Source organism: Heliangelus exortis, chromosome 9, assembly GCF_036169615.1.
Source record: "Heliangelus exortis chromosome 9, bHelExo1.hap1, whole genome shotgun sequence".
NCBI lineage: Eukaryota > Metazoa > Chordata > Aves > Apodiformes > Trochilidae > Heliangelus > Heliangelus exortis.
Window position 1 is genome coordinate 24,098,553 of NC_092430.1, and position 23,764 is coordinate 24,122,316.

Sequence of the window (23,764 nt, forward strand, 5' to 3'; positions counted from 1 at the left end):
TTGTCCCTTCCTCCCCAAAGGAGGCTGCAGGTGGGACCTCTTTATTCCTTCTGGAGGGTAAAATGTTCCTCAGAGCTGAGCAGTGCCCTTGGCTCTGCACACCAGGCTCTGGCTGGAACTATAACCATGGAGTGGGATCAGTCCTAGAAGCAGACACTGTCTGAGAAACCTGCTGCTAATTTCAGCTTACAAGAGACTGAGCTGAAAGCAAAAGTACAAGACAGAAAATCACCTTTATCCTGGCCCAAACCTGGACAGCTGGGCAGAGCAAACCCCTGCAAGCAGCATTATTGAAGCCCTACCAACATTTGCAGCTTGCCTGGTGACACTTAAAAAAAATAAAAACCAGGAGATCTTAGGCCAGCCAGGTTTCCCAGCTCCATCACAAAAAGCAGCTTCAGAGCAGCCTTTTTAATATAATAATTTTTAATATAGCTCAGATTCCTTCAGCTGTATCCCAACAAATCCCTGTTTCAGGCTCTCAACCCCAACATCTTGGAAAACGAAGCATTTTTCCTGTCCTGTTAGAAAAGTCTGTCTTCCTTTCTGGAGCTGGCAATGAGAGATTCAGAAGATACCAGGGTGGGGTTGTTTTGCACCAGAACTGCCAGGATTTGTTACTTCCCAGGGAGAAATTACAGAATGAAGGATTAAAAGGCTTGAAGAGGAACAGACAGTGCAGCCCTGGTGTCTTGGAGTAAGGGGGTGGCAGTGGCCAAACCCAATGAATTAGGTTTTCAGGCCTTTTAATAAATCAATATATGCATTTTCACAAGAAAAAAGAACAGAACAAAACAAAAAAAATTTGTAATAGAGTGGGAAGAAAATGCAACTTTCAAAGGCTTCATTGCCCAGGGAGGTGGTGGGAAGCCCCATCCCTAGGGACATTCAAGAACAAGGGGTTGGACTGGGTGACCTTTATAGGGCCAACCCAGTGCCTTCTGTGACTGTGTGGTTTTATCAGGAAGCAGTAACCAAAACCTGACTTTTTAAGGAATTATAGTAACCAACACTGATCCTTGTTGCATCTCTGTGCCTGCCTTAATTCTTGGAGGTTGTTTCCATCACATGAGTTGTAGGGCTTTGAGGAGCAGGTGGCACATCTGAGGAGCAGCTTTGCTCTAATTTCAGGATATTCCTCCTCCCTCCTCCTCCTGCAGCCTCAACCTCACTGCACAACACACTGAAATCCATAGAACTCAACATCCCTACACCCCCTTTCACCCTTTGAAAACTCTTGGCAGAGCAGCTCAGCCCTCTCCAAGATGATAACATCCCTGCCAAAGGGATAGAGGATGGGTTTGGGTTCAGATTTATACTCCTGGTTTATAGCCTGACTCAGCACCATTTTTTCCAGTTTCCTTTAAGCAGCATCTTTTCCAAAATTAAGCAGCTAAAAAGGTGCAGTTTACCCACAGGAGAACCCAATTCAGCTCAACTTCAGCTTTTTTTTGCTGGGTTAACAAGACTTCAGAGGGTCCCCACACCTCCCCTCCACTTACCTACCACAGAGAAGATTTTGCAGCTTCAAAGTAGGAGCTTCTCCCATCCAGCTTTTCAGCCTGTGCATCCCCATTGTGCTCTTAAAGGCTTTTTGATTCCTTCTCATCCTTTTTTCAAACCACACCGTGGGACGTGGCAGAGCTCTGAGAGGAAACACGGGGTAGCTCCAAGCAACCAACATCAAGCACACATCTGACACTGCTCCCAGCAGCAGCCCTGGGACCATCCAACCATCATCCCTCAGAATCAGCAGCTCCTGCTCCAGAGCTGCACCTTCCAAGCACTTTATTGAGGGGAAAAAAAGAGAGGAAAGTGTTCAGGTTGGATTTTTGGCTGCTGGAAGAGAGGTGGCTGCACTTGCTGCTCAGTCCGTGCAGACTGAACTTTTCCCACAGCATCTTTGTGGGATGCAAAGGGAGTTGGAAAGGGGCCTTTTGGCACTCACACCTCAGCTGGAGCTGCTGCTTCCAGTGGGCTGAGAGTGTGGCCCTACCATGGCCCTAAAAAAAAGATGGTTTGGAAGAGAAAGGATTTGAGGACAGCCCTGAGGAGAAGGACTCGGGGGGGTTGGTGGCCCAGAAGCTCAAGGTGAGCCCTCAGAGTGTGCTGGGAGCCCAGAAACAAGGGCTGGACTTGATGATCTCTGAGGTCCCTTCCAACCCAGCCAATTCTATGATTCTAGGATTCAATTCTAAACCAACCAGGTCCTGAGCTGGATCCACAGAAGCACAGAGAGTGCTCAAGGGAGGGGATTCTCCCCCTCTGAGATCCCACCTGGAGTTCTGTGTCCAGGTCTGGAGTCCCCAGCACCAGAAGGCCAGAAAACTCCTGGAATGTGCCCAGAGCAGAGGCACTGAAATGCTCAGAGGGCTGAGCAGCTCCCTGGGAAGCCAGGCTGAGGGATTGGGGTTGTTCAGCCTGGAGAAGAGGAGGCTCCCAGGTGAGCTCAGAGCAACCTCCCAATATCTGAAGGGGCTCCAAGAAAGCTGGGGGAGGGCTTTGGACACGGGGGGGTAGGGAGAGGACAAGGGAAATGGGTTAAAACTGGAAGAGGGGAGATTGAGGTTGGACATTAGGAAGAAATTCTTTAATTTGAGGGTGGTGAGACCCTGGCACAGGTTTCCCAAGGAATCTGTGGCTGCCCCATCCCTGGGAATGTTGAAGGTTGGATGGGGCTGTGGGAGGTGTCCCTGGGCATACAGGGGGTTGGATCTTGATGATCTTTAAGGTCCCTTCCAACCCAAACCATTCTGTGATTCTATGCATGGAAATGATACAGCTGGGGGAGGGCTTTGGACATGGGGGGTAGGGAGAGGACAAGGGAAATGGGTTAAAACTTGAAGAGGGGAGATTTAGGTTGGACATTAGGAAGAAATTCCTTAATTTGAGGGTGCTGAGTCCCAGGTTTCCCAGGGAAGCTGTGGCTGTCCCATCCCTGGCAGTGTTGAAGGTTGGATGGGGCTTGGAGCACCCTGGGCTGTGGGAGGTGTTCCTGACCATACAGGGGGTTGGAACTGGATGAGCTTTAAGGTCCCTTCCAACCCAACCCATTCTGGGATTCTATGAGGCACCTCCCAAAGATCAGGAATTCACAGAATGCCAAAACCAACCTGAGCTCCTATAACGAAGTTATTTAAATCCAAAACTGAGCAACCATCAAGGAGTTTGTGCTTTCTCTTTCAAGTCTCTTAACTAAAAATTTGTCAGAAACTTAGGGCTGGTTTACAGAACTCCCCATCTCCTGTTGTGAATGTTATTTTTGATAACCAGGTTATCTAAAAGGGGCCTGAATAACATGTTTTCTTTGAAATAAACATTGATTTTGTGCCTGGTCTTGTATAGTAGATGGTCCTCATCCCACTGACAGGTTTCACAACACCCATTTCAGACCATGAGCAAACTCTGATGCTTTTAAAAGGCAGCATTTGGAGAAGAGAACTCATACAAACCTGATATAGAATGCTTATTCTTCTTTAAGCAAAAGTTCAGCAGGTTTCTCACACGTTCACTCTACAGGTGCAGTTTTGAAAAATTTTCTTGGCTAGCATTACATACTTTTAATATATTTATCATACTAAAGATTAAGAGATATAAAACATCCTCTCTTCTGGAGTTGTAAAGAGCTGCCCAGTGTCTTGGAAGGTTTTTTCCCAGCAATAGAGACCAAGGGAAAGGGCTGGGCAGGGAGATGTTGGTTTGTTGGGTGTTTTTTTTCCTCTTCTCCTAGAATGGTCCCAAGGCAACCAAGAGAAGTAGCTCATGGCATCAATCTTAATTGCTATCTACATTTTAGAGAAGCAAGGAAAAAAAAACCTTGACCCTACCCAAGTGAAACTGGCAGGGAAATAACTTCTCCTTAGAGCAATTTGACCTTGAAGCTCTCCCCTTGCAGAGCTCTCTCTAATCCCAGGCAGACACATTTACCAATCACAGGGGGTCAAAGAAAATTCATCTGTCAAAACAGTGACATTGCTAAAATCCCAGCCAGCAGTGTCATTTGCTAATTTGCCCACTGCCTCTCATTTTCAGCTTTTAAGGATTTATCAGCTTTATGTTTCATCCACGAGACAAACTACTGAACCTTTGCCCCAAACCCTCCGTTTTTGTAATAACAACTTAAATTGGAATTTATTCTGGCTCAGAAGCCTGGGATTCCTCTGAGAGAGACTTTCCAAGGGACTGGTGCAGATCTTCAGGGACTTGAATTTACTTTTCCATAAAGCAAGGCCAGCAGTTCATCCTAAGGAGGTGACATCACTTCAGCAAGCAAAATTGGATAAAGCAACCATTAATCTTTTTTTTTTTCCCCACCTCTTCCCTTTCCTTCGTATATTTAAGCAGCATTTTCATGGAATTTAGAATTTATAAAGAGGGAAAAGCACATTTTGGTGTCTGTACATTATATATCAGTATGGTGACTGTGAACCAGCAAAACACCTGAGCAATGGGAAGCAGAAATCCTCCTCTCCAGTTAGGACAAGCTCTGCACCAGTTTGCTCTGGGATATGTGCACCTTTCCCACTTGTATATTGGACATGGACATCAGAAGCTGCCATCTGACATTCTGCTGGAAGGAAATGTTCCTGTTGAGAGTAACTAGAAGCACAAGACTCACCAAAATTGGCCCCCAGACCTCCCCATCTTGCAGAGAAATTAATGCATTATTCAGAGTGTGAAGCTCAGTCCTGGCAACATGAATCAGAACAGCAGCACAGGAGAATCTAGGATGCAGAAGAAAACATTTAAGGCTTTATTACTTCATTTAGGAGGGAAAAAATTCAAAATCTAAATAAAATATGATTCCAACAGGAAAGAAAAAAAAAAAAAAAAAAACAACCCAACCTGCAGCATCCCACTCCTGCCACTGGCAGTTTTGGAATTAAATCTTTCATCTGCTTTATTTGCATTCACCTGGAGAGGTTGGTTGGTTAGTGGTCAGGTACCAGTGCTCTTGACTGGTTAGAAACATAGGAATATGTGTAGCAAACCAAAAAAAAAACCTAACTGAGGACTCAACTTTTGCTAAAATGGGATTATTTTCATTTAAAAAAATCCTTCAAGCAAAGACAGCTTTTTTTTTTTTTTTCCCTAGCAGCAATGGGGCTTTTCATGCAAGGCAGGGTTAATTCCTGAGCAAACAACTAAAAACTCTGAGCAAAAACATTTGGGCATAAACCCCAACTTCTTTGCCCTGATATTTGCACACCCTCAATCCTAGCACTAAATCCATGTTCATAGGTGGCACCTGAATATATCTCAGGGAGAAGAAGCTCTTCTGGGGGCTCCACCTTCTCACTTCCCTCCAAAAAAAGCCCTTCTGATTTAGAAAATCCTTTTTTGAGGCAAATTCTTGGTATTTACAACAGGGCTTGAGTGAACTGAGCCCCTTCTGACCCTAAAGAGACAAAACCACTGCACCCAAGACAAAGGATCTCAGTTATTTCTTTCCTTTCCAAAGCCATTCAGCTTCTTAAAATAAAAGTATTTGGGTTAAAACCAACCACTAGCTGGTTAGTCAACTCTAGGGAGTTGGAAAATATTCACTAAATGAAACAATACGAGCAAAATATGTTAATTATTAAAAGGGAAAGTAATTATTACCTGCTACTGCAGTTTCATATCATGAAACACATCACTTAAAGTGAAAAAATAAGGTGAAGATGCCAAAATAGCTGGTCAATTAAGTACAAAGTCAAAGCTGAGGTAATTTTTAATTTTTTTGTTATAAACTGCAATAGGAATAGGACTGGTTTGTTGGGTTTTTTTCACCCAAGATAAGTTCTCACAACCGTTTATCATATTTTTTTTTCCTTACATGGAACTCTTGCAAATTCAGGGGGGTTTTAATTTTATCCTGGTTTTTAATCTTTATAAATTTCCAGATTAATTTATCTCAAGCTTCAGAAGATTTCACACTTATCTGAGACAGTAACAGAGAAGAACTCGAGGGGTCAGAAAACCACAGGGCAAGGAACTCAGACTCCACATCAACTTCTATAATCTCCCTGCTCTATTTTATGCCTTCAGGGATTATTCAGGTTTCTAAACTTTATGTTTGGAGACAAAGACAGATGATACAAGGTAATTAACCAACCTCTCCTGCTATGTTCCAGCCTTACATTTTAAAGAAAAAATAACACACCTCTAACCCTCTATTTGTCCTTTGATGCTCAATAAATGCACCAGTACCTTGCAGGCACTTAACTCACTGGTTTGTAGAGATCAGATATTTAAAAGCAATAAAACATGTCACCAAAACTGGGCCCAGTTATTTGCAACTAGAAAATTAGGGCTCACTTCTCAAAATTAGTTACTTTGGAAATAATGTCACGTTCCACATCTTCACAGAAAGAGCTGAAATGCAGGGTGCAAAAAAAAAAAAAAAAAAATCTTTTTTTTTTTAATGAAAGGAGAGACAAAGCTTTTGATTAGGGCCAACACAGTGATAGATGCAAGCATATAAATTATCCTGCAGGATAAAGCCAACAAAAGCCAAGTTTCACCAGGTTTCCTTTAGGTTGAAAAAAAGTTCCTTTCTCTTACTGCTAATGCAGCAATCTTGCAGCCTTTAAATGCCTTTGAAGAGGATCTAAACCCTACACAACTCCAATCCTTCCCCTAAATCATTGGGTTGGAGTTTCTAGGACCCAAACAGCCCACGGAGGGGTTGTTTTTACCAGAATATTCTCTTGGACCCTCTCTCTGTAAATGGTTTTGAGCACAGGCTCCCTAACAGACACCACAAGAAATTTTTTTTTTTTTTTTTTTTTTTTTGCATAAAACATGAAATTCCCAAACCCAGAGGCCTGCACAGTTCACTGCAGCTGGCAGAAGCCATCAAGTCCTGCATTTATTTCTTCTCTGTTGCAAATCTGTCCCTCATGCTGCTTGTCACAGAGGGCTGACACATGTCACAGGATGCCACTGGACACTGTGGCAAGGCATAGCCATCAAAATGCCATCTGAAAGGGAAGAATATATTTAAAATACCCCTATGCACATCAGCTTGGTTTGTTTGCTGGGGCCTCCTAATTGCCAGAGGTCATGGAAGCAATTCAGGGAACACAAAATAACTTTTTTTTGATAAAGATGGGAAGAACTGGACTAAGCTGAACGTGCACAAACACAAGGATAAACCTTGGCAGCTTGTTTCACACATCAGTCTTTTTAATGCAGAGTTTATTTGTATTGATCTGCACTAAGAATCCAATTTTTTTTTTTTTTTTTTAGGGGCAAGAAGTAGCTGGGCTCCCTAGATGAGTGAATATGAAGTGGTATCACATGGTGGTTGGAAAGCCCCAGTCCTGCCTTGGTGTTGCCATCCCAGACAGCTGGATCAGGTTTTTTTTAGCAGGTTTAATCCCCCTCTGCTCCCCCCATCATAAAATCCCTGCATGGCTTGAGGCCAAGTTCTACAACTCAGACTCAAGCATCCTTCAGGCTCCAAGAAGCTGCTCCTGCCCATGGACCATGGGTATTTCTTCAGGGCTGCACAGTGACATGAGGAGGTGGTGGTTGTACCACCAGGAAATTGAAAATCTGAAGCCAAAAGTGACCCAGGGATGTGGGAAATGTTAAAGAGGGGACATGAGGTCTGAGAGCATCAATGGAGAACAGAGAGAGACACCACAAGTCCTGCCACGTGGCTACAACATGGGCTGCAAAAGTAAATTTCTTTTTACTACCTCTGCCAAGCACTGTAAATTCATCCCTCTCTTACAGGGGAAGAGAACTCAAACTTAAAAAAAAAAAAATTATATATTTTCAGGAATAATGTGGGGCTTTATACAACAGAGGGATTTCTTGTAGTAACAAATACTGCTAAGTACTAACAGAATATGCCAAATTAAAGTGAAAGGAAAGAAAAGGCCAGACAGCCTCTTTGGAAACAAATTACCCAGCAGAGAATCCACAAATTTCAAAGGTGTCAGGATGCTATCCAGAAAAAAAATTTAAAACAAGTTTTTCCCCTTCAGCAGAGTCTGCATCCAGCACACCCCAAGAACAGACAACTCTCCAAAGGTTTGCCATTTTCAGAGGCCTTTTAGGTCTCTGCTTTATCTTTAGTAGTATTTATGTTTTAAAAGTGTAATTGCTTAATTATTTGCCAGACTGGTGCTAAATTCCTAACCTGTCAGCTCAGGAATATGTAAGTGACCTTTGGAATAATTGTACTATCTTGGAGAAAGGTTTCTCTGCAAAATCCTCCACTCCTTACATTTTTGCAAGGGGGAAGCAAATCTGTAACATTCCCCAGCACTCACCCTTTATTTTTGCCAAAAGAAGGAGCCAGAAGACTTCAGATAATCCCAAATCATCTTTGTCACAGGAAGGTGACTTCTTCAATAAGCAGAGGGAAGAGACACATTAAAAAGTCACAACCATTTCTTTCTTCTTGTAGAAACCCCCAGGTCCTGCATCCTATTCCTCTGGTGACTTCTGAGCATGGAGTTTTGAACCCAAAAAATCCATCCCTGCTTCCCCAGCAGCTCAGGGCACCTCTTAACCTCAGGAGAGCAAGATCCATCCCCACATCCCCTTTACAAGCCCAACAACTTCTTTTTCTTGCATTGTCTTCACATTGCCATGAACATTCTTACAATTCTAATATATTCAACTATTTTAGTAGGGTTTAAATAAATTATAGTCTAGGAGGAAAGTTTTCCTTGGGTCTTCCACCAGCTCAACAGCACCAGAGTGCCCACAAAACCTGAGATCAGGAATGGCCACTGAGCATCCCTGCAGGTTCTGTTCCAAGAGTTGCAATGAGACCCTTCAAATGTTTCATAAAGGTGTTCATAAAACAATTAGCCCTTTATTCTTTGATTATCTCTGTTACAAGGCAGGAATCTCTTCAGATTGGATGTCAGGAACAAGTTCTTTCCCATGAGGGTGGTGGGACAGTGGCAGAGGGTGCCCAGGGAGGTGGTTGAGGTCTCATCCCTGGGGATGTTTGAGGATGCTCTGAGCACCCTGATCTGGGTGAGGGTGTCCCTGAGACTGCAGGGCTTGGACTGGGTGGACCTGAGAGGTCCCTTCCACCCCAAATTATTCTATGACTCCTAACTCTTCTGTATTATCCACCTCAAAACCATATGGCACAATTTTCCAGATACTCTCAGCTCCTTTCTTCTCACTGCATTATGACACAATAATGGTTGAAAATAAATGTCTCTCTCAAAAGCATTCATCATCTGATTGGATCAGTGTAAGAGCAGGCACTGAGGTCTCAGTGCTGCCACAAAGTCAACAGGAACCATTCTGTGAGATCTGACCCCTACTCAATGTGCTTTAACCCCTGAAATAATTATTGACTATCAGAATATTAGAGCTGGCAGAGAGAAGAGTGGCAGGAGAAGCCACTGTGTGTCTGAGAGCAACATATTCTTTTTTTTTTTCATCTCACTGCCTCTGAATGTCACAAATCCAACGTCCCTGACTCCTGCTCTTTGCATTTGAGTAGTTAAAAATAATAAATAATAATAATGTGTAAACTCGTGTGGCTCAGACAGCAGCCAGCTCTGTGCTGAGCATTCACCAGAGGAAACTCCTGTGCTGTTTTCTCCAGCCTGTGTTCAGAAAACATTTTGCTCCTGCTAAACCAGTGACAGACAGGGTTATGTGGGGAACAAATGCAAAGGAACTGAAAAACTTCCTCCCTTCACTTAAACCATTTTCCTTGGCTTCAAGCAGAGATGGAATTAATGCTGCCTGCAACCTTGACAAGGACAGCAATGTCCCAGCACAATTACAGTTATCAAGAGAGGCCAAGAGTCCCTCTTTAATGTGACACATATTTGGATCAGAGATGAAAATAAAAAGGAAAAAAGGCACTACATTACCATTCCTGTCCCAATATCCCCCAGTTCAACATTTCCTCCTGTGTTCTCTTCTGCAGCTCTCTGATAGTCCCAGAGTACAGCTTAGATCACAAAATAAAAAAGGCTGTAAAAGATGGGGAGGGGGAAATGGGACCAGCTTCACCTTCCAGGGCTGGTTAAAAAGAATTCATTCCTTTAGAAAGATCCACCTATTTTTAGATAAAATTGAGAATATTTTTTTTTTCTTTCATATCCTCTCTGTACCTCTTAAGGGAGAGTTCATCAGCCCAGCCCAAGGATGGAGAAGGGGCAAGGAATGCAGCTCAGCCACCCAGGACTTGGCCTGCCCCTTCTTTCCTCTTCCCCACCTTCCTCCTGTCTTTCACCTATGCTGCAGTTATTTTTGGGAAAAAAAAAAAAACCAGTGCTCTTTGTCCTGTTTTGAACACAACTGAGCCAACAGCTCATCTAGGCCATGACCAGACCTCCAGGCATTAGAACTCTCCCTGCCAGTAACAATCTAAATTATCAGCCTTTTATTAGAGAAAATCTTCCTGTTCCTCTTTCTTAAACAAATGGAATTTGTTTGGAATTTTATCCCTCCCCTCTCACCAAGAACACAGCAACACAACCTGGGTTGCCCTCTGCAAGGTGATGTTACAGCTCTCACCACCCTTTTTTTTAGGGATGCTTTCTCCACACAACCTGGGGACATGGGCAGTAAAACTGCTTCTGAGTTCATTGCTTTTTCCCTTTGCCTTTCCAAGACAGGGGTGACCTTGCCCAGTGACCTTGCCACTGCTTTTCAGTTTTTCTGGGAATTCAAACAAGGTCTCCTGAAGAGAAACCATGGAGGAAGCACTAGAAAAAAAAAAAAAAATCAATCACATCCAATATAACTAAAACTGTAACTGGAAACCTATCAGGAAAATTTTACACTGTTCCTAGGACTTCAGTTAAATGAAGCAACATTTCTTATCTAGTTTTTTGGGGATTTTTTTTTCTAAGGCTGACAGCCACAGCAGTATCAGTGTTTGCACACTTGGAGTTTGCTGCTTACTTGACACAAGCTGAGTTCTGGGATTATTTTGGATGCCAGTGATGCTCCCAAAAACTTCCTGCAAAGCTCATCTCTATGAAGACACAAGGTGAGGACACGTGGAGAAGAAATTCCCTCCTGCACCTCCTCAATCCCTGCTCCAGTAGAACCTTGCTGTTCCCAGGCAGAGGATGGATGGGTTTAGTTGGTTGTGACTTTTGGGAGGGATGCTCACCCCAAAAGACAAGTTACTGGCTGGCAATCAGCTAAGAAGAACAAGTTCCTACCATACAGAAAGTATCTTATGGGCCACTGGGACTTTGGTTTTCAACAACCCAGCTGAACTCATCCATCTGAGGGGTTGGAGAAGGAAGCTGTGGAGATATCACAGTGCTGAACCCTGGAAGCTGCTGCATTCCAGGACATGGCAGGCTTGGAGATTGTTTTCTGCTTTCTCATGAGGCAGAAAGAAGCCTCAGCTTGGCAGCAGCAATTTGCTTTCTTCTTCCCTCCCTCATCCAAGAGTCCTGCAGAGCATCCTCAGGAGTCAGAGCATCACCAGAGCAGTGGGCAAGGGGCCTTTGGGGGGTATTTGTGCACGTGTTGGGCCAGTGGAATCCCTAGAACTGGCTCCAGAAAGGGGTGTAAAGGGTTGTCCTCACCTGCAGTAGCTGTCCTGGGCTATTTTATTATTATTTCTTCTTATTATTAACAATAATTATTATTATTTTATTATTATTGCCACTTATTGCTCGGTACAACACTTAACAGGAGAAGGAGAAAAAGCAAACAGCAGCACCTTCCTAGAAATAACTATTTCTTCTGCTTGGAAAAAAAAAAAAAACCACCACAAAACCAACCACAACACAACCTTTCTCCCTCAAAAAAGACCCCAACAAAACAAAGAAGTGGCTGGAGCAGTCCCCATGCCCCACTGAAGGCAACTCCTATTTAACCCCAGCTCAGTGTCAGACAGAGGCAGGAGAAGAAATCACTTCCATGGTTATCAGGAGAGCTCACTGCACTTTTTATCATTCTTAGACTCTGCAGAAATGCCAGCCACCCCAAATGGATTATACACAGCATATGCAACACATACAGAGGGGGAGGGAGCATCATAAATTAAAATATATCTTCTGTATCAGCACAAAAAAAAAAAAAAAAAAAATAGAGACTAGTTCCCTACTCCAGACTTCCAAACTTTTGAGCAAGAATGCCATCTACAGGCCTGGAATAGGATTCTAAAGGCCTGGAATAGGATTTTTCTCAGCTAAATATGGACCAGGAGTAGAACCAGACAGAAAGTGAGCACTCAGCACAGTAGATGTGGTGACTTTCATATGCTAATGCAAAGTTCATTAAAAATAAACAAATACAACAAGTAAAATACTTGGACCTCCTTTCAAAAACCAAAAAAAATTAAAAGACTACAGGCCCTAAAACACTAAATCTTTCATAGAATAACCCAGAGGATCATTATCATTATGGCCCTGTGTTCTGCATACATATTTTATGAAGAAAATCCTTGCCCATTCTTTAGAGGTTAGCAGTGCATTGCATTTTGTCTGCTGCTTGATTTAAGCCAATCCAATGCCCTGAGGCATTTATTAAAACCAGAAAAAGAGAAAAATACTCTTATTGTTAAGCTCAGATTGGAGCACCCCTCCTCTTCCTTCCAGAGGAGGTGTCAGGCTGCTCACTCCTCCTTGTTGGGCCCCACTGAATTCTTTTTGCTACCAAGAGCAAAAATAATTAAAGAGTAAAATAATTCTACCTTGATGTTGCTTTTATGCAGAACTGAGAGCTCTGGTGGCATTTCAAATCCTCAGGTGCCTCCAGACTGTTGGGGCCACATCAAGTCAGGTCTTTAGATGCAGTTCAGAAGCACTAGGACAGAATAAAAAGGAAAAGTTGAGTCCCCTAATTAGCCTGAATAAAACCAAAGAAATCAATGAATGCTCCAGAAATTCCACAGTTGAAGTTTTTGTTACTAGTTAAGCAGTTGTCAAACAGAATCTTTTCCAAAGCTCAAAGGTTCTTGTAAAACTTGAACTGAATTTATTTGCCCAGTTCTCCAGTGTTTTACATTTAATTCTCTGACACTCCTACACCTGTAACCTCAGACAGTTTGTCCTGCAGAGAATACACCATTTTAGCTCCTATTTAATTTAAACAACTATTTTTCTCCTTTTTCTTTCCCCCTTCCCCCATCTTCTCTCTTCCCACCTCAAATTATTCCAAGCCAAATAGCTTCAAACTGGTGGATTTTTTTATTTCCATTTTATTATTCAGTTTGTATAGCTATCAAACAAATGAATTCCCTTTGATTTGTTTGGGTTTTTGAGAGTGTGGATATATTAATTCTTTGAATTGCAGGCACTGCTGTTTGTTTCATTTTGTAAATAATGTGCTGTGATTGCTCAGTGTTGTCATCCTGCAAATCAAACTAAATGGCAAACTTATTATTGGAGAACCATTTACATCATTTCACCCATGGCAACTGGCCTTAAAGGAGGCAGAAAATATTTTATTACAGGAGGAAAATTCATACAATTCAGAAGTTTGGGTTGGAAGGGACCTTAAAGCTCATCCAGACCTGGATCTGAACACTGCCAGATCTCTTCAAGCAGGGATACAGGGATCTGTTCCACCCAAACACAGCATCCCCCCAGACTTGGAAGCACATCCATGGCACCAGATTTTTAAGTGCAAACCCTTAGAAAACCCATCCCAAACCCTAGTGCATTTTCAGCCTCCTACCAGCAGCTCAGCCACCTGCTGCTTTGTTTGGGACATCTTGGAATGTCATAAAATAAAATCATTAAGGTTGGAAAAGACATTTAAGATCATCAGGTCTGACTGTCAGCCCTACACCACCACCTTCTGGAGATCTTTCCCACAGCCCCAGAGCAGCCTCATCAGGTTTCTCTCCATTTCTCTACTAATCCCTCCCTAAGAGAAAAAAAAACCAAAAAAACCTAGGGCAACCTACAGAATTTCTGTCAAGAGAGGCAAAGCTGGCACTGAATGCCACCCCCAGGCTGAAGGGGAAGCATGGAACTTGAGGCAGCTCCAAACTGGATCCATCCACCTTGGATGGGTGCATCTTGGACTTTGTTTTCCCTTCCCAAATCAGAGATCAAGTAAGAATTGCCTGGAGGTCACTGCTTAAAGGCAACTGCTGCCCTCTTGATGCAAAAAAATTTCTTCCTTTAATCTATACAGTCTCCTGATGAGCAGCAGCAACTGTTCTCCCCCCAGTTGAACTTGGTGATCTTAAGCTGAAAGGAAAATTGCCATTTCCACAGCTCCACAATCCTCCAACAATTTTTCAAAGCACAGGAGCTTTGTTTGCATTTTCCATCAGCATTTTTTTCAGGCAGTCCAGCACAAGGTGCCACTTCCACTCCACTTTCACAACTGAGCCCCAGAGCATCTTCTTACCTTGCTCAGCATCCATGCCCTGAAAATAGTCAAAAAGAAAGGGATGGAGAAGGCATGAAGCAGCCAAAAAACAGAAGAGAAGTCACCAACAGGGATGCAAAGAGCTGGAAAAAAATGTGGAATACAAGGGGCAAGAAGCAGGGTCATGGGACACAAAGAAATTAAGAAAAAAAAAAAAAAAAGTTCTGGGCTGGCAGGAGTGGGCACAAATAGAACCATGCTTAAATTCTAAAGGGAAGTGAATGAGAGCTCTGGAGATGAGATGATGAACAGTGAGCTCAGATGGCTCCCAGGGAAATTCCCAGGGGAATCCAGCATAGACAAAAAGCACTTGGAGGCAGTCCTGGACAGACAGCCCTTTGAGCTCTCCTGTTCTTCACCATCAGCAGAAATTCTGGAACTAAATCACAGCAGAGTTCCATCAGTTTCCAGTGGGGACATTCAGGACCAAGAGGTTTGGACTCAAGCACCCACAGCCTTATTTTTCCTGGAATTACCCAAACACAGGAGAAAGCCACATCAAGGCATCCCCTGGGGCAACGACTGCCCCTCAAAGCCCAGGTGGGATGTGGGGCACCCCATAAGCTCCCCCACAATCAAACCCAGATCCATTTGGCTTCTTGGCAGCCCAGAAATCCACTGCCAGATGCTCATCCCCACCACTGGGCTTGGTCTCCATGTGTAATGAAAAATAGATCAACCTTCTGCTGCACAGGAGAGGAGGGAGGCTGGAACACCTGCTTCTAATTATTCTCATCCTAGAAACATTCTTGGAAATTGGAAAGCCCTGTGTTTTAAGAAAGGGAGAAGTGCCATTGCCAGCTCCACTAAATTGAGTAGGCTTGGGTCCAGTAAGCAGTGAAAAAAAGAATTATGTGTATAGCCCCTGGCATACAGCTGATAAGGAAACCAAGTGGGCATCGAGTGAAAAGCTAACCCTGCAGACATTCTGTCATCTTAGGGAGCACACACACAAATTACCAGCACAAATTCTGGCTCTCCACACCCTCCCAGTATTTGCTTTTCAGGCTTCTCAGCTCTGGATGCCATTCCCAGCAAAATGGATCCTTTGAAATGTCCCAGATTGAGAGAAACTTCGAGAAGGTTCATCTGATGTGTCCAGCAAAAGCTGATTTTTAGTGTTCTGGAAGAGGGCTGAGCTGTTGCCATTCCCAGCAAAATGGATCCTTTGAAATGTCCCAGATTGAGAGAAACTTCGAGAAGGTTCATCTGATGTGTCCAGCAAAAGCTGATTTTTAGTGTTCTGGAAGGGGGCTGAGCTGTTGCCATCTCATTACTTCTTCCAAACCTCTTCCAAAGATGGATCCAAGTCCTCAGCATCATCCAATAAAGTCATCCAGGCCTTTTGCTGATTCCTTCTGCCTCCTTGAAGCTCTCATGAAATGCTGTCAGACTCCTCTGGCTCTGTGGCCAGTGATTAATGCAGAAGGATGGAGTGGCAGTGGCAAGAGGGGATGAGGAGGAGATGTTGTCCCTGTGCCACTCCACACAGCAGGGAAAATATTGGGAAAAGCACAGTTTTGGGTCTCACCACCTGGGCATGATCCATCATTCAACAAGACTTGCTGCTCCTGTGTCATGAAATGGGGGCCACCTCTCCAAAACTCCCATTATAAATATAAAAAGCTGCTTAAAATCTTGAGCTTTGTCCAGACTTGCAATAATTACCTCTGGAAGATGTTTTCCATTATGATTTATCAATGTTGCACGTTCTTGGCTTGGGCTTTGCTTGGTTTGGTATTTCTACTGCTACCCAAGGCAGCTGTCACTGTCCTCAATACCTCTAATTTTCTATTTTAATCCAGGAATATTGAGGGTGCAGAGAAAGCCAAGAGAAAAAGAAGAGATGGGCTTTGTCTCCACATTACAAAAGGATTTTTGCATAGCTCACAATCCCCAAGGTGAGCCCCTCAAGAACCTATCCCCAAAAATGCTCCATTTTTTTGTACTTTAAGCTAAGCAGCCATCAATCATTCATAAATTCTTCAGTGTTTCCTCAGCTAAAACAAAGATTATTTGAAAACACCCAAGTGCTGTGTTGACTGGTACATCTTATTATTCTTCCTGCACTAAAAATAAGACTTAAAATTGGCTTCTGTTTCTCTGGTGGAAAAAAAAAAATAATAATTCAACAAGTTGCATTCTAAATCTGAACAGAAGTGCTGCCTGCTTTTCAGATTTGCCTTTCACAGACAGACACCAGAATCACAGAACTGCCACCCACTTCTTTCCTCTTTAATATTTTGTGCAAGTTCAATTTATTTTCTTTTTTTTTAGGACAATGTAGAAGTATAATGCAGATGTACCTGTCAGCTATACAGAATATTCAACCTGATTTTAAAAACCATTTAAACAAACTCATCTTTTCTGGGCACGGAAATTATTTTGGAGGGCAATCCCATTTATTCTTCCCAAAATGTTGATGAAAATTGTAGGGTATTTTTATAAATTATATTTAAATTGGTTTGCTTTTGCTTTACATGTTATGACATCTGGTCAGATTTTTAGTTTATCAGATTCCTGACTAATCCTACAGAAATACAACTCCCACAACTCTCAGCAGTGGCTGTGCAGAAGGAGAAATGAAGAGCTCAGCCACCTCTGGGTTCAACTTCTCTTTGAAACCCAAAGCCAAAAGCACTACTTAATCATGAAAAGTGGGAGTTGGGAGACTCCAAAACTTCAACTATTTGCCCTTAAACCAAGGGCAGGAAGAAACCAACCCATTGACTAAAAATGGATGGAGCCAAAGAGCTGGAAGATGCTGCCCTGCACCATCACGTGGAACTCCAGCTCCTTCCCAGCTGGTTTTTGTTCCAGAAAAACTGCACTGAAGAGAGTGAAACATTAATTTATCTTAATATTATCTATTTTAATAATATTTTTATTTAATTCAGACTTGCAGAACTGAAACCTCCTAATGTGCTCTCCTCTATGCTGATTACTCCTTGGTCCTATAGAAATAAAAACCCAAAGGATAGATTGGATGTTGTTTAATGTGTTGAATACAGACCTGTGGCCCAAACCAAACAAGGTTTTGGTTACACTGCCAGCCTTCTCTCCTGCTCTACTTTAAATGCTAAAAAAAGTTCAGCAGCTAAACTCATCCAACTCTTTCTATGTACTGGCAAATTGATGCCTACAAGGCTGCAGAATTCATCTCCAAGAATACAAAACTGAAAAACCATCCTCACATCCTCAGTTTAGCAGTTCCTAAAAGCAAAAACACACCAAAAAATAAGAATATTCCACAAATCAAACTTGCTGTGTGCAAAGAAGACCTTAATAAAATATATATTATTAAATACTTGACAGATGTAAAGGGGGGAGGAAGTTCAGCTGTGGGATGCCAAGGCACAACTTCAGAGCTGTGAGCCCACAGGGTAACACAAATCCTCCCTAAAGATGATGTCCTACCATGATCTGCAGAACCAGAGCAGCTCAGAGGGTTGATGTGATGTCCACTGAGAAGTTTTGTCCAAGCTTTTCCCTCTCCAAGAGCACAAAACCATCACCTACAACACAAAGCTGCAGCTGCTTGGCTGAATTCTCCAGCCTGCTTTTCCAGACAACTGAACATCCCAGGTTTTCTACTTTATTTTAAAAAAATTAAATCTGAAAGACCTACTTTTACAGCACCATCATCAATATTTTATGTTCTCCCTTTTGCCATAAAGACACCAGCCTGATTTATACGTTGGTTTAAAAAAGTACTGAAGCCATCATATCATGCAATATAAAATACCACCTTTGTCTCCAAGGGAACATCACATTTTAATCCAAAGCTACAGAAATAGTCTGAGAATTAAATCTCCAATAAAACTCAGTGGACAAAGCACGAAGAGAAAGGAAACTCTCACATTCCTTAAAAAAATGAGCTTGCTTTTGCCACAGAGCATTCCCAAAAGGACTTTCAAAAATTATTATTTTATTTCTCCGACATATTTGGCACATCAGAGTGACAATGCATGTTTAGCAGTGTCCTAAATTGTCACAAATGATCTATTTTAAGTGGCTGAATAAAGAGCCATTAAAATAGAGGCTGCAGAGCAGTGCTGAGCTGCAGCAGCAGCTCTCAGCCCAGCAATCCATCTCTGCCAGCAGGAATTTTAGTCATTTGAGCTTCTTTTTATTCCTTTATTATCCATTTGTAGAATGACCCACTTATTGGTAATAATGTCAGCTTCTTTATATATATTTTGATATATATTTTTTTATTTTATGAGGGTTTTGCTTCCTTAAAAAAAAGAAAGAGCCTTCCAGACATTGTCATGAAAGCAGGAGCAGGTCTACATCTAAATGTTTGGTTTTTTTTTTGGATACCTACTCTGAATTTTCCTGATTTCACAACCAGTTAGGCAAAAGCCAGCTGGATGCACACAAAAGACCTGGGCAATATTCCTTTTGAAGAAACTCTGGAAGCTCTACACTTACTCATGCACCATGAGAAATCCCATGGGATTTCCCTGAGGAATTCTCTCTTGCATCCCTGGAAAGGGCTCAAGCTTAAGCTTTTTGCTGTGAGGTGATTTACACCTCAGCCCCATTTTATTCTGCAGTCTTGGCTGCTTCAGTGTATTTTATCCAACATTAAACACAAAGTGTAGCAGTAGAGAACAGAAATATGGGGGGGAAAAAAAAAATTGAGATACCCTTGCAAGAGGCTGAGTCATTGCATTGTAACACTGACCAGCAGTGTGAAGAAAAAAAAATAATAATAAAAAAAAGCATTGCTTTTTCCTTTAATTTGAAGCCATGGAATCACAGGGTGTCAGGTTGGAAAGGATCATCTGGTCCAAGCCTTCTAATTTTCTTGTTTATGAGGTCTCAGCACCCCAAGCTGAGACTTCAAGGGGGGGAATCCACCCCTTCCCCTGGGAAACCATCCCAGTGTCTGACTGTCCTCATGGGGGAAAATTTCCCTTTTGGCCTCCAAGGCCAAGTTCACAAATTATTCCTGGCATGCAACCATTTTTCCTGACTTTAAGTGGAGAACATCAACAACTCTGAGGTCAATCCCAGTTAAACCACACACACACACAAACCAAAAACCAACCAAGACACCCAACCCAGAGCCCTGCATCTCTCACCTGCGTTGCCAGCTGATATTTTGGGCTGAGAACCATTCACCAGGTGCCCATTTAGGTTTTTCTACTCAAGAGCTTCTTCTAGAAGTAAAATGACCACATGGTCCCACAGCCTGCAGCTCATCACCCCTCATGTTGGGGTGAAACCACCCCCAGCCCCAGCTCAGCTCAGGATTGCTGCTGCTCTGGGTACATTGCTGGGGGTAAAGTGGTTTTCTATTTTTTTTTTTTTTTCCTCTTCATTTCACATCCCACACATTTTGGGGTTTTTTTTCATCCCACACACCCTCAGTAGATGTCCAAGAACAGCCTTTAGCCAAGAAGGAGGAAGGATACATCTTTATATCCATTGGGAACAGTACAAAAGCTCAAACAGAAGCAGGGAAGATTAGAGTAGAATACTGTGCTTTTTCTCTCTTACTGAGGAAGTTCATCAGTGGAACAGATTGATCAGGGATCTCCATCAGGAGAGGCTTTGAAAAAGAGGTTAGACAAACATCTGCCAGGCAGGCAAACAGATTACAGAATCTCTCAACTGGAGGAAAAAAAAAAAAAAAAGCCAAAAGGGGACTTTCTCTGGGGGCAAAACCTCACTTCTAGATTTTCCACACCCTCAACTCAGTGCCTTGCATGCTGTCAGTATTTTATTCAAGGGAAAGTGGGGCCAAGAGACTTCCCCTGCTGCAGAGGGCAAAGCCAATGGCAGAAATGGGATCATCAACCCAAAAATCTGGAGTTCCAGCCCTCCCAGCCCTTTGTAGGGCATCCCTTGCACACACTTCTGAAGGGGGCAGAGGGCAGGACCCTGGTGCAGGGCCCCATGGCTGTGTTTGCACAGCTTCTCCATCACCCCTGGGGCCTTTGCATCCTCTCCTCTTGGAAGAAACACAGCTCAAACCTGGGGCTCAAACCACATCCACCCCCCAGAGCCTTTCCCTGATCCTCCCTCCCACCTGGGGAGGTGGCAGCATCCCCTTGTGCTGCCCCTGGAGCAGGGCAGGGATGGGACCATTCAGATCCTTTTTGGCAGGATGAAGTATTTTATTTCCCATTTAATCCTCCAGGAGCAGAGGAGTTCCCCCCAGCCTCAACCAGGGCTTTTCCTTCATCCACAAGTGAGCACTGCACCTTATTTCAGGTGTTATATTTTTATACACATTTTATCTCTCCTGCTTTTTAAGTTTTACTTAACAGCAAGCAGCTTGTCTCCTTAACAGCAAAGTGACAGAAAACAAATGAGTTTCTAAATTTAAAACTGTGTCCTGTTGCCAAGGCAACTGAAGAGCTACAATTACATCAAGCAAATAATACCTACTTGCAAGAACAGAATAAAAACTGATCCTGGAAAGAGCTATTCATGACACTAAAATAATAAACTCATCATTTTAAAACCCCATTAGCAAAGCAGGGCTCTAACTGGTTGCACTGGGTGAAGTCAGACACTCCCAGGTTATGTTCAGGGAAGAGCTTCCAAGAGGCAAGCAGTGAAATCTCTGTTTGACTTCTTGCAAAAGGTTTGTACCTACTCCTGAGACAGGCACAGCAGCCAAAAAAAAAAGAAAAAAAGAAAAAAAGGGAAGAAAAAAAAAAAAAAAAAATTCAAACAAATCCCATCTTGGAGCCCAAATGCTTCAAGGGAAGGGTTCCACACCTCTCACTGCAGAGGAAGGCAGCAATGGGGTCCTTTGTAAAAGGACCTTTAGGGGTCTTTTGGAACCTTTTTCCTCTTCAGCTTGGCTGAAATGAGAAACTGTGAAGACTACAGATCTCTGAAAAGTCAAATTCATTCCTCAAAGACCATTGGTTAAACAGCAGATCCTCAAACAGCCCTCTACAGCTACCAGCAAGCTGCTCCACGCCACAAGTTCTGTCCAGACCTGCCTGTAAATTAATTTTTTGGGGAAACATGGAGCATGGCTGAGTAAGAGGGAGCCCTGAGCTCAATACCATTAGGCAGAGAAATCCTGGGCCATCCCCACCAGCAAGCAGCAGTCCTTTCCCTCACTAAACCAGTTACCTTCCTTGCCCAGTATCCCCCCCACAGCTGGGAAACTTCTGTTCATTTCCAACCTAAATTTATTCAAACCTAGTTTACACCTCCTTGTTCAGAGCACAGAAAAACCCATCCTCTAGACAGCTTTCTCCTCCTTTTTTCTTTATCCCCCGTTGCATTTACACAGAGCAATCACATCCCCCTCTCTCAGTCTGGATTTTGCTCAGCTTCCCAAGCAGGGAAGCTCCAGTGGGAGCCTCTCTCCTGTCCCCATCAGCAGGAAAACTTTCCAACCATCTCTTCCAGCCCTGCTTGGGATGTCCCTGAGCAAAGGTGCCCACAGCCCCAGAGAGATTTCACCTTTCCCAACATCCCCATCCCATTTACAGCTCAAAAGCATCCTGTGAGCAACTCAACACCCCCAAGGTCTTTTTTGCCTCTTGTTGCTGACTGATTTTCATCTCATTACTCCTCAAGGCACAGCCCTGGACTTGCACTACTCAATTTTAGCCTAATTCTATTATTCCAGCCTTTGAGGTCATCTAATTCATAGAATCCTAGAATCCTAGGGGTTGGAAGGGACCTGGAAAGCTCATCTAGTCCAACCCCCCCTGCCAGAGCAGGGCCCCCTAGAGTCCATCCCCTAGGAACGTGTCCAGGTGGGGTTTGAATGTCTCCAGTGAAGGAGACTCCACAACCCCCCTGGGCAGCCTGTTCCAGGGCTCTGTCACCCTTACAGTAAAAAAATTCTTTCTGATATTCAACTTGAACCTCCTATGCTCCAATTTACACCCATTACCCCTTGTCCTATCACTGGTCACCACTGAGAAAAGCCTAACTCCATCTCCCTGACACTCACCCCTTACATATTTGAAAACATTGATGAGGTCACCCCTCAGTCTCCTTTTCTCCAAACTAAAGAGCCCCAGCTCCCTCAGCCTTTCCTCATAAGGGAGATGTTCCACTCCCTTAATCATCTCAGTAGCTCTGCGCTGGACTCTTTCAAGCACTTCCCTGTCCTTCTTGAACTGAGGGGCCCAGAACTGGACACAATACTCCAGGTGTGGCCTCACCAATGCAGAATAGAGGGGGAGGAGAACCTCTCTTGACCTACTAACCACCCCCTTTCTAATGCACCCCAGGATGCCATTGGCCTTCTTGGCCACAAGGGCACATTGCTGGCTCATGGGCATCTTCTTGTCTACCAGGACCCCCAGGTCTCTTTCACCTCCACTGCTCTCCAGCAGCTCAGCCCCCAACCTATACTGGGACATCGTGTTGTTCTTCCCCAAATGCAAAACTCTACACTTCCCCTTGTTGAATTTCATCCTGTTTCTCCCTGCCCAACTCTCCAGCCTGTCTAAGTCTCTCTGAATGGCAGCACAGCCTTCTGGTGTGTCAGCCACTCCTCCCAGCTTAGCAAACTCTGCCCAATTAATCCAATCCTCCTTCGTGCTGACACTGTCCCCCAGTTTTATGTCACCACCAAATTCCATTTGCACATTTGGACTTTTTTTTTTTTTTGCCAAAGTCATGAAAGTATCAAACAACATTGGTCCCAAACCAGTCCCTGAGAAGCTCCACTGGGTCCCCCTCCAGCCCCAGACTCATCCAACACAACCAAATCTTTGCCCTTCTTAAGCCTTTTGCAGTTTTCTTATTAAATCCAATTATCCCCTGGTTTAATTCCTAATTGGCTTCCTACAAACCCCACTCCTTGATTTACTCTTTGGAGACTTGATTAAAGTTCAGGCAGGTAGGAAGGAGAAGAACCACCCAGATTTATCAGAAACCATCACTGGGACATTGAGAAAAAAAAAAAAAAGAAAAAAAAAAGGGAAAAAAAAAAAGGAAAAAAAAAAAGGAAAAGAAAAAAAAAGGAAAAAAAAAGGAAAAAAAAAAGGAAAAAAAAAAGGAAAAAAAAAAAGGAAAAAAAAGGAAAAAAAAGGAAAAAAAAGGAAAAAAAAGGAAAAAAAAGGAAAAAAAAAGGAAAAAAAAAGGAAAAAAAAAGGAAAAAAAAAGGAAAAAAAAAAGGAAAAAAAAAAAGAGAAAAAAAAAAAAGAAAAAAAAAAAAAAGAAAAAAAACCCAAGGCACTTCAAATCAGCAACAAAATTTGCACTATTAAAATATCAGGAGCAGAAGACATTTTCCAGAAGGGTCCCCTGTGCAAAATCAGTATTCCTATCAGGGTATTTTCACTGTTTCTTTTTCAGCAATGGCCCAGACTTCAGTAAAGTTCCACCAGGGATTAATTTGACCCAGTCTCTTTGATACACTCACAGCAAATCAATCTTTCATGGGGCTCAAGCTGTGAATACCTGCTCAAATAATTAAAACACTCAGCAGGGAACCTAT